Source organism: Melospiza melodia, unplaced genomic scaffold (genome assembly GCF_035770615.1).
Source record: "Melospiza melodia melodia isolate bMelMel2 unplaced genomic scaffold, bMelMel2.pri scaffold_34, whole genome shotgun sequence".
Lineage (NCBI taxonomy): Eukaryota > Metazoa > Chordata > Aves > Passeriformes > Passerellidae > Melospiza > Melospiza melodia.
The window spans coordinates 6,014,703-6,023,620 of NW_026948659.1; positions in this window are offsets into that span (position 1 = coordinate 6,014,703).

Here is an 8,918-nt window from a genome sequence, read left to right on the forward strand (position 1 = left end):
AGGCCTGGGGCCTCATTGCCTCCTTGTCCCTGCTCAGCAGCCTGGCAGGGGCCGCCCCATGCTCCTGCCCTTGCCATTGCACATCCCCACATGCCAGTGCCCATCCCAGCAAGAGCCCTGAGCAAGGAGGGAGGGACAGCATCTGCCTGGCCAGGGGCTGGGGCTCAGGCCTTGGCCCTTGGCATTCCTCAAGCACATCCAGCTTTGCTCAGCACCAGAGACACCTTGGCCTTGTTTTTCCCCAGCTGTCATCCCTGCCTCCAGTGCTCTGCTCTAACTGGAACCTGGGGACATCTTTCCCAGTCGTGTCCCTCAGTGGAACACATAAAAACTTCAAGGAACTTTGGAGTCTAAATTTAAGTTTGAGTTCTTGAGAAGTTTTTTGAAGAGACTCTCAGGGACTGAATCTGATGTAAACAACATCAAAGCCCTGAGAGGGTCATTTAAATTTTCCTAGTCCAATTATGGAGAGAGATTTCAAGGACCTTGTAAGAAATACATATTCCTATTTTAAAGGATATATTTTATTTTATTTCTCTTTAGAGCAGAATTGGTTGCATAATTCTGTGATTGATATTGACCCAGGGTCTCTCCTCAGCAGCTCCGGCCTGCTCACAGGAGCTGTGCCTGGAGCTCTTAGCCAGTGTGGACAACCTTGCTCCACATTGCCCAGCCCCACCCTGGCTGTCCTCACTCCCCTGGGCCCTGCTGTGCTTGCAGAGCTGGCTGCACTCAGCCTAAGAGGGGTTTTACCTTTTTGGGGTTTTTTTGAAGCAATCGGAACCTCTTGAGTTTCCCCACTGCAAATAGACACACTGCTCAGGTGTGTGCCAGCCCCAGGTGCCACCAAAGCCACTGCAGAGCTGCCCTGGGCCAGCTGTGAGGGTGGATCATCAGCCCAAGCTGCACTGGGCCCCTGCAAGGGGCTGTGGCCATGGGCACTGCACTGACCCCACTGCTGGGTTTGGCTGCCACGGCCACCGAGAGAAATTAAACTGTCCTTGGAAACACTGGGGAGGACTGGGACATACTGGGGAAGACTGGGAACACTGTGGGAGACACTGGGACATATTGGGAGTGATACTGTGGGATACTGGGAGAACCTGGGGACACTGGGAATATTGCAGGGAAGACTGGGGGACACTGGGGCATCCTGTGGATGACATTGGGAGGAACTAGGAACAACTGGGAATGAACTTGAGTGTGTTGGGATAGATTGGGCTGCACTGGGAGGAACTGGAAGGGCACTGGGTTTGAACTGGGTTCTACTTGGGATGAAATGGACTTTACTGGGGTTATACTGGTCTGTATTGGGAATGAACCGGGCTGTAGTGGAAGGGACTGGAGGAGGGTGATTTGGCTGTTCCCACCTACAACGCATCCCATTTGCCGAGGCTCCCACCCATCAGCCGTTCCAGCTAATCAGCACCTGGGATCCGGGTCTTGGGGCGGTGCCTAAATGGGCACCCTATTTCTTTTTACCTACATCTCCCATCATGCCCCGCGGCCAAAAGGAGCCCCATAGAAGCAGGGACTACAACTCCCGTAATGCCCTGCGCTCCAAAAAACACCGGGATCTGCCCTTTTCTGTCCCATAAGTGTCCCCCTGACCCTCCATGATCCTTCCGTGCCCCCTCAGCGCCCATTCCGAACTCCCCCAAAAGCGTCCGTGGATCCCCTGAGTGCTCCCAACCCCACAGATGCCCGGTACAGCCACTTCTGGGAATTCATCTCCTCTCATCCTCCGCGGCCCCAGAGCCCCTCAGAACACAGTCCCGCGCCTAAAACTCCTGATGTGACCCGTGCCCTAAAGAGCCCGGTTAGAGATCCCAGACCTCCTCCATAGGACTCCAAAGATATTTACGTTCCCTTCGAGGGCCTCAAGTCGCGGCTCGGACACAAAAGTTTCCCCCAAGAGCCTTCTCTGACCTCCAAATATCGTGTTCGAGCCACTTTCGGAACTTCAGCGCCCATCATGCTCAGCGGCGAACGTCCGGCGCTATTCCAGACAGGACTTTATCTCCCGTTGTTCCCCGCGCCCCACCGAGAGCCATTGCAGTTGCGCCTCAAACTCCCGTGATGCTCCGCGGCCACGTTAGACCGTATGATACCCGCGCTTACAACTCTCACAACCCCCCGCGCCCAAGACAGCCCCGTTCGAGTCACCCAAGGGCCCGCCTGGACACCAAGAGGCTCCAAATTCCCTTCCCTGACCTCCAAGGGCCCCCCTGGACCCCCAAGTGCTGTCCCGGACCCTGAACTGTCCCTCAGAATCCCTGAGTGCCCCTCCGAGTGCCCACCCGGCTCCCCCAAGTGTCCTCCAGACCCTCAAGTTCTCTCTGAATTCCCTCCCCAGACCCAAAACTACCCCAAATGTGTTCCCAAAACATCTCAATGGACTCCATGGTGCCCTCACCCTCCCTCCCCCCTGGCACTGTATTGTAAAAAGAATTTTTAAAAGATGACAAAAGGAGTACTAATGTCTCTAATTACCAGAAAGAGGAATAAAGAAATTACTGCTAGAAATTAATTAAATAATGAAGGTGTGAAAAACCGCAATCACTTGTTTTTAAAATTTTAAAAGTTTAATGCCCATAGAATGGTTATAAAAATAGTAATGCAATTTGAGTAATAATAATTTGGACAATTTGAATTGGGATAATATGAGACAATAAAGAGAAAGAGTTACGGACATCCAGGTACCTTTTTCTGGGCAGCACCAGCCCAGTAAAGGACACCCGTTAATCAGAGGATTAGCCCTTAAACCAATAGCCCGTTGCATAGTCATAGACTTCATACATGATGCATAAATTCCAGTCAAATACAGGATTCTGTCTGGTCATCATCAAATTCTTCCTTCTAATCTGAACAGCGCCTTTGAGGCGGGAAGAAGTTTATTTCTTCTGATAAGAGGGCAATAAATTATTTTTCTCTTAAACATTTAGGCGACCTGGGGCTGCTATCTGCGGTGAGTGCCTCATTCCGTTCTTAAAAATCCCACTAACATAGTTCCTATTTTAACTACAAAAGCTACCTTTTAATTACAGGACTACATTTAGTATTAAAATATTAATACAGCACTACTAATCAAGAAATCAAAATACATGTGGTAAATATCTGCATAGAGCCATATAATATGCACTTTTAATAAAGGGAATTGTCCTACTTAGAAACATGGAGCATTAATTTTCTCGGCTACTAAAAATGCCTTGATTTTTCTATATAAATATAAAGACTAGGTAATAAAAAAGCAATAGTGTAGTTATAGATATTAATAAATATAATAAATATATAAATAATAAAATATTAACATTAAATAATGCATTACAGAATAAAAATTAATAAATTGCATGAACATTTTTGGATGTTTCGGGATCTCAGTGAGGTTGGGGGTGCGGGTCAGGTTTTCCAAACAGGCTCAGCCTGCAAGGGGCTCATTCTTATCCATGCCTGGACCTCCTAAGGAGACATTCAGCATCAAGATCACTTGGGGAACGCTTCTGTCACCTCTTCAATGAACTGAAAAATAATAAAATGCAGCCTTGATTAAAAACCAATCAGGAGGTGCATTTTGGAATCTCCCTTCTGAAGATAACTCCAAACTGACTCCAATCCCTGCACAAGCCCTGGAGACTCAAAGACAATGGAAGGGAGACAAAGAGCTCCTGAGGCATTTCTGTATTTTAATCAGCCCCACGCTGGATTTGGGGCTGGCTCCAGGAGCCTCAGGCACGCAGAGAAGGATGGAGAAGCTGCTCAAGGAGTCAGCAGCAAAACTCCAAGTGCCTTGGAGCATGGCTGGGCCGCAGGGAGGGCAGGGAGTGCCCAAGGCTGCCCAGGGCCTGGTGAGAGCAGATCCTTGAGGGCAGGATTGCAGGGAGCCCAAGGCTCTGAGCAGGGAACTGCAATGCTGAGCAAGGCCTGGCTTGGCTGCAGGAAGCAGAAAGGCCAAGCCCTGAGCCCAGCCTGGGCCAGCAGGGCCTGTCCCTCACGGCTGCCTCGGGGCTCTTGGTGGGCCAGGAGGATGTGAGGGGCACCAAGGACAAATGGCATGAACCTGCAGCCCCTGCCAGCTGTGATAAATGGGGCCCGGAGACCAGCTCCTTTAAAAGGCCTTTATTAAAGTCAGCTCTGGGTGGGGAACCCGAGGGATTGCGCACACCGCCACTGCTCCCACTGGACGACGCTGAGGAGGAGGAGTGCAGCTTTGTCTTTTGGCACAGCTGGGGCTTCCGTCCTCACGAGAGTCTTTTGGAAGGTGATGTTGGCTCCTACTCCAGGGGTATCTTTCAAGCTAGGTACTATCAAAATTATGGTGACAGGATGGAATCCAGCTCTGGTCTAGAGTGGTGACTTAGTGTGGTTCTGGTGGGTTAAAGTCAAAGTTTATGTGCTGGTTTGTTGTTTTGACAGGGTTCATATAGTTCCCACAGCCTCTCATTTGAATTCAGTCTGGGTGCACATCCTCCTGGGAGCAGGGGAGCAGGGGAAGTGGTTCCCCACAGGAATGGATACAAATCCCGGGTGAGAGGGAAAGGGGTACAAATACAGAGTATGACGGGGAGAGATACAAATACCGGGTAAAATAGTAACATCTAACAGCGGCAACTAAAGGCAAGTCTTAGAATTCTAACATTCAATGTTTAGCAGCACACTAACATGGGGTACAAATAGAGAGTATGACAAGGAGATATACAAATAGAGGGTAATATAGCAACATTTAACAACGGCAACTAAAGGCAAGTCCTAGAACTCTAACATTTAATGTTTAACAACAGACCAACACTTCAAATTAAGACCTTATCAACTTCCTTAACATCAACTACCAATTACTACTCTGAAAAAGAGCTGTCATCTCCAGGATTTTCATTCCTCACAGTATCCCCCATCTTTCTTTTTAATTGAGTTTAAGCCCACATCAATTTGTAATTTCTGTTTCATCGCCATAAAACTTCCGTAATTTCTAAAACTGGTCATAAACTCTTTTAGCTGTTTTATGTTCTCCTTCTTGACTTTCAATCATCATTATTTTGGTTTTGGCTTGAGCAGTTGTTTCTGAAAACTGTGTACTAGCCTGAATTGTAGATGATATAATCTTATTTAAACATGGGAGCAGGCATGGTAAGAATACTAAACTTATTAATGCTGCCACTACTATAAAGATTACTTTCTTCCACCATTTCCCTTTAAAAGACCAAAAATCATCCCACCAATTGGTGCCTAGTAGGGGAGTCCACTCCTGATTTCCCACATATGCTATTTTTCGTATTTCTGTTGAGATGTTTCTTATTACCTCACTTCTATCATCGATTTTCAGGCAGCACTCTGATGAATTAAATTTTACACATATCCCTCTTTCATCAGCTACTTAGTCATCAACTGCAAGTAAAATTTGGTAGATGACAGTTCTAGTTTGGGCCAGTTGGTAATTAATATGGTCAAGGACAAGTGATGTTCTGTTGGGCACTACTTCTAGTACTGCCTGGAGGCGAATGATCCTACTGAGCATGTAAATTGGAGTATGATATCCCCAGGATACATCCTGGGCCCAAGTTGCAGGTCCATATGTGTTAATTATCTCTTCTGCTGTCCAGATTGTTCCCTTCCAGGTTTGTTTTCTCCCAAGGTCAATTATATTCCTCTTTTTCTGGTTAGTCTTTCTCAAATTGTCAAACAATGGAACCCCTAAACTTTACCCAGATTCCTTTGGCAATAGAAAGAAAGCAGGTTTGATGACACCTATAGTGCAGCTTCCCATCCAGTCTCCTGGAAGAGTAGTATAGGCTGTGTTGCCACAAATCCAAAGTAGATGATCGGGGGCTTTCCAAAAGATGTCTCGGACTTCCCAAGGGTATTCTCAATATTTACATATTTGTCTTATTCCCCAAAAGGGGTTTACTCCTTTTTCTCCACATTTGTGCAGCCTATAGCCTTCAGGATAAATGCCCCCTTTTCCTTTTTCCCAGTGGACCATTATTGATTTGGCTCTTGGGGAATCCATCTAGCATTTAAGTCTTCAATCTTTAGATACCTCTTGCATGCCATCTTTCCCACTGGGCTGTTATATCTCTTCCCTGCCCTTAATATGCATTCTTCCCCAATTACTTTAGACTTTAAATCCCATTGTTCCTTCCTTCTTTGTCCTAAAATGTGAGGTTTCTGTCCTGATTGTTCCCACCTTAGAATTTCTAATGGTCCTAAACTAATTCCCTCCCATGGCCAAATTTCTCTCATTTTAGTACTCCCACAGACCCAGCAGTTGGTTAGATTTAGTTCCTTACTAATTCTTTCAACTAGGTCTAGGAATAGGTTCTTCCCTAAGGGCATTTCTATTTCATCCGTTTTGGTCGTTACTGTTAATTTTCTTTCCTTTATTAGATCTTTCAGTCCTTCCTGATTACTTTCATGCTCAAAACAAAACCAAGTTTTTCCTACAGGGCATTCTCCAAGTAAGCGTTGCCTAAATGAGGCAGTGCTTCTCGCAATCCAATAGACTTTCCCGACCTCTTGACAGGTAAATAACTGGGAGTAGTTAAAAAATAAGGATTTACATTGGTGTGAACCCTTATCAGTGACCCAAGGTTCTCCCCATCGTGTAGGGGGTGATAGTACATGGATTTTCCTTACTCCCTATACTTTCCATAAACACGAATAACACCAGTCCTTCCAAGAGTCCAGTATGAACCATTGCCATGGTCTCAACTGGCCGTGCCTCTTAGGACTGGGGAACTTTCTCCCTTCTCTTTCCTCCCACTTTCTATCTTTTTAATAGCTCCTGAGGAATGTTCTGTAGGAGAGTAGGTTTGAAACCCCCAGGGTTTTCCTTGGAGAAAAACAGATTATTAGAACTCTGTTGGTGATATAACCTTTTGAACTTACCTATCATACTAACATTTAATTCTTATAACTCTTCAGCTTGTAACCTTGAACAGTTTAAAAGAGATGGAGGAACCCATTCTCTATATTCAAGATAATATATGAAATCTTTACACCAAACAGTTAACAAAATGTTCACTCTAATCTCTAATCCAATAATAGCATAATATACTCCAAAACAAACAAAGGCTCCAACACAAACTAAAAATTCTACATTCATAAGTCAACAACAATAACAATAAATAATAATGACTTGAAGAAAAAGTATAACAATTTGAATATATTAGTCTCTTTTGCTTTTATCAGTCTTTCTAAGCAACCTTTGGTCTCTTTCTAAAGGTAACTTTGAGATTGTCCGAGTTCAGGATTGCAACCCACGTGGAAGCGTCTGTAGCTGGTGCTGTTGGATCCAGTCTGCTGTTTGTTGGGGGTGGTGCCGGTGCTTTGACTGGAGTGATGTGAGTCCAGCCTCTTTCTCGTGTCCTTCCTGCACTGTGCGTCATGAGTAATACCTGGAAGGATCCTTCAAATTTTGGAGTAAATGGCGTATTGCTCCATGACTTCATTAGTACCCAATCTCCCGGACTTATTTGGTGCACATCTGTATCAAGGGGGGAAGTTTGGGGAAGATATCCTCTTTTTCTCAGACTCTCTAGGGTCTTTCCAATGGTTTCTATTTACTTTTGGTTAGCTGTTTCCCCTTCTAAATAGTCCCCACTACTATATGGAGTCATTAAAAATGGGAGTGCAAACATCATTTCATAGGGCGGAACCCCTATATCTGATCAGGGTCCTGTCCTGATCCTTAAAAGGGCAAGGGGTAGACATTTGAGCCAGCTCATCTACATTTCTGCAATTGATTTTGTTAATATATTTGTGAGGGTTTTATTCATTCTTTCTACCCTCCCAGAGCTCTGGGGATGCCATGGGGTATGTAATCTCCGTTTTATTCCTAAAGCCTCAATTATTTTATGTAATGCTTGTGCGATAAAGTGTGGTCCCCTATCTGAATCAATATTGTTCACCAACCCATATCGGGGATTGATGTTAGAATTCCAAGATAATCTTGGCTACTATTACAGCTTTTCCAGTCTCTTTTCTAGTTGGAAAGGCTTCTACCCAATGAGGAAGGTGGTCAACTATTACCAATAAGTTGTTGCAACTCTGTACAGGGGTCATTTCAGTAAAGTCTATTTCAATGTTTTGGAATGGTCTTTGGGCTAATTCTTTCCCCCTTGCATGGTCTGCCTCATCACTTTTTGATTTAGTTTTTGGCAAATTATGCACCCCTGAGTTACTGCTTTTGCTACCTCATGTATTCCGATACATAAGTTTTCTCTTAAATAGTGATCACATAACCCTTGGACCCCCCCAATGGGTTAATTCCTGTATCTCTGCTAACATTTTCTGGGCTAGGGCTTTATTTAAAAATTTACGCCCATCTGGTGTCAACCACTCCCCTTGGTTCCCCCAATGCATTTTTAATTCTTTTATTGCTTTTAGTTCTTTCTCACTGAATACTAGTTTTCCTTTCCTTTCTGCACCCAACACTTTGTTTAACCTGAGTAATTTCACTGGCTCCCGTGGGTTTAATGCTGTCTCCCTAGCCACTTGGTCAGCTAACTGATTCCCTTTTTCCTCAATGGTATCCCCTTTCTGATGTCCCTTAACATGTACCACTGCGATCTCTGCAGGTTTAGGTAGAGATTCTAATATTGATCTTATCAGTTCTGTGTGCACTAAGTTTTTTCCTTTGGAGTTCAGATACCCTCATTCCTCCCAAATCTTTCCAAATGTATGAACGATCCCAAAGGCATACCATGAGTCAGTGTAAATTGTCCCTTGGCCCCCTTCCAATAAGTCAAGTCCCTTCTTTAAGGCATAGATTTCACAACACCTAGCTGACCAATTAGAAGCAGTTTGCCCTTCTCAGTAAATCTCATGTCTTCCGTTTCTGTAGTTTCAATTATTGCATATCCGGACATCCTTTTTCCCTCGACTACTCTCCAAGACCCATCAGTAAATAATTTTATTCCATAAGG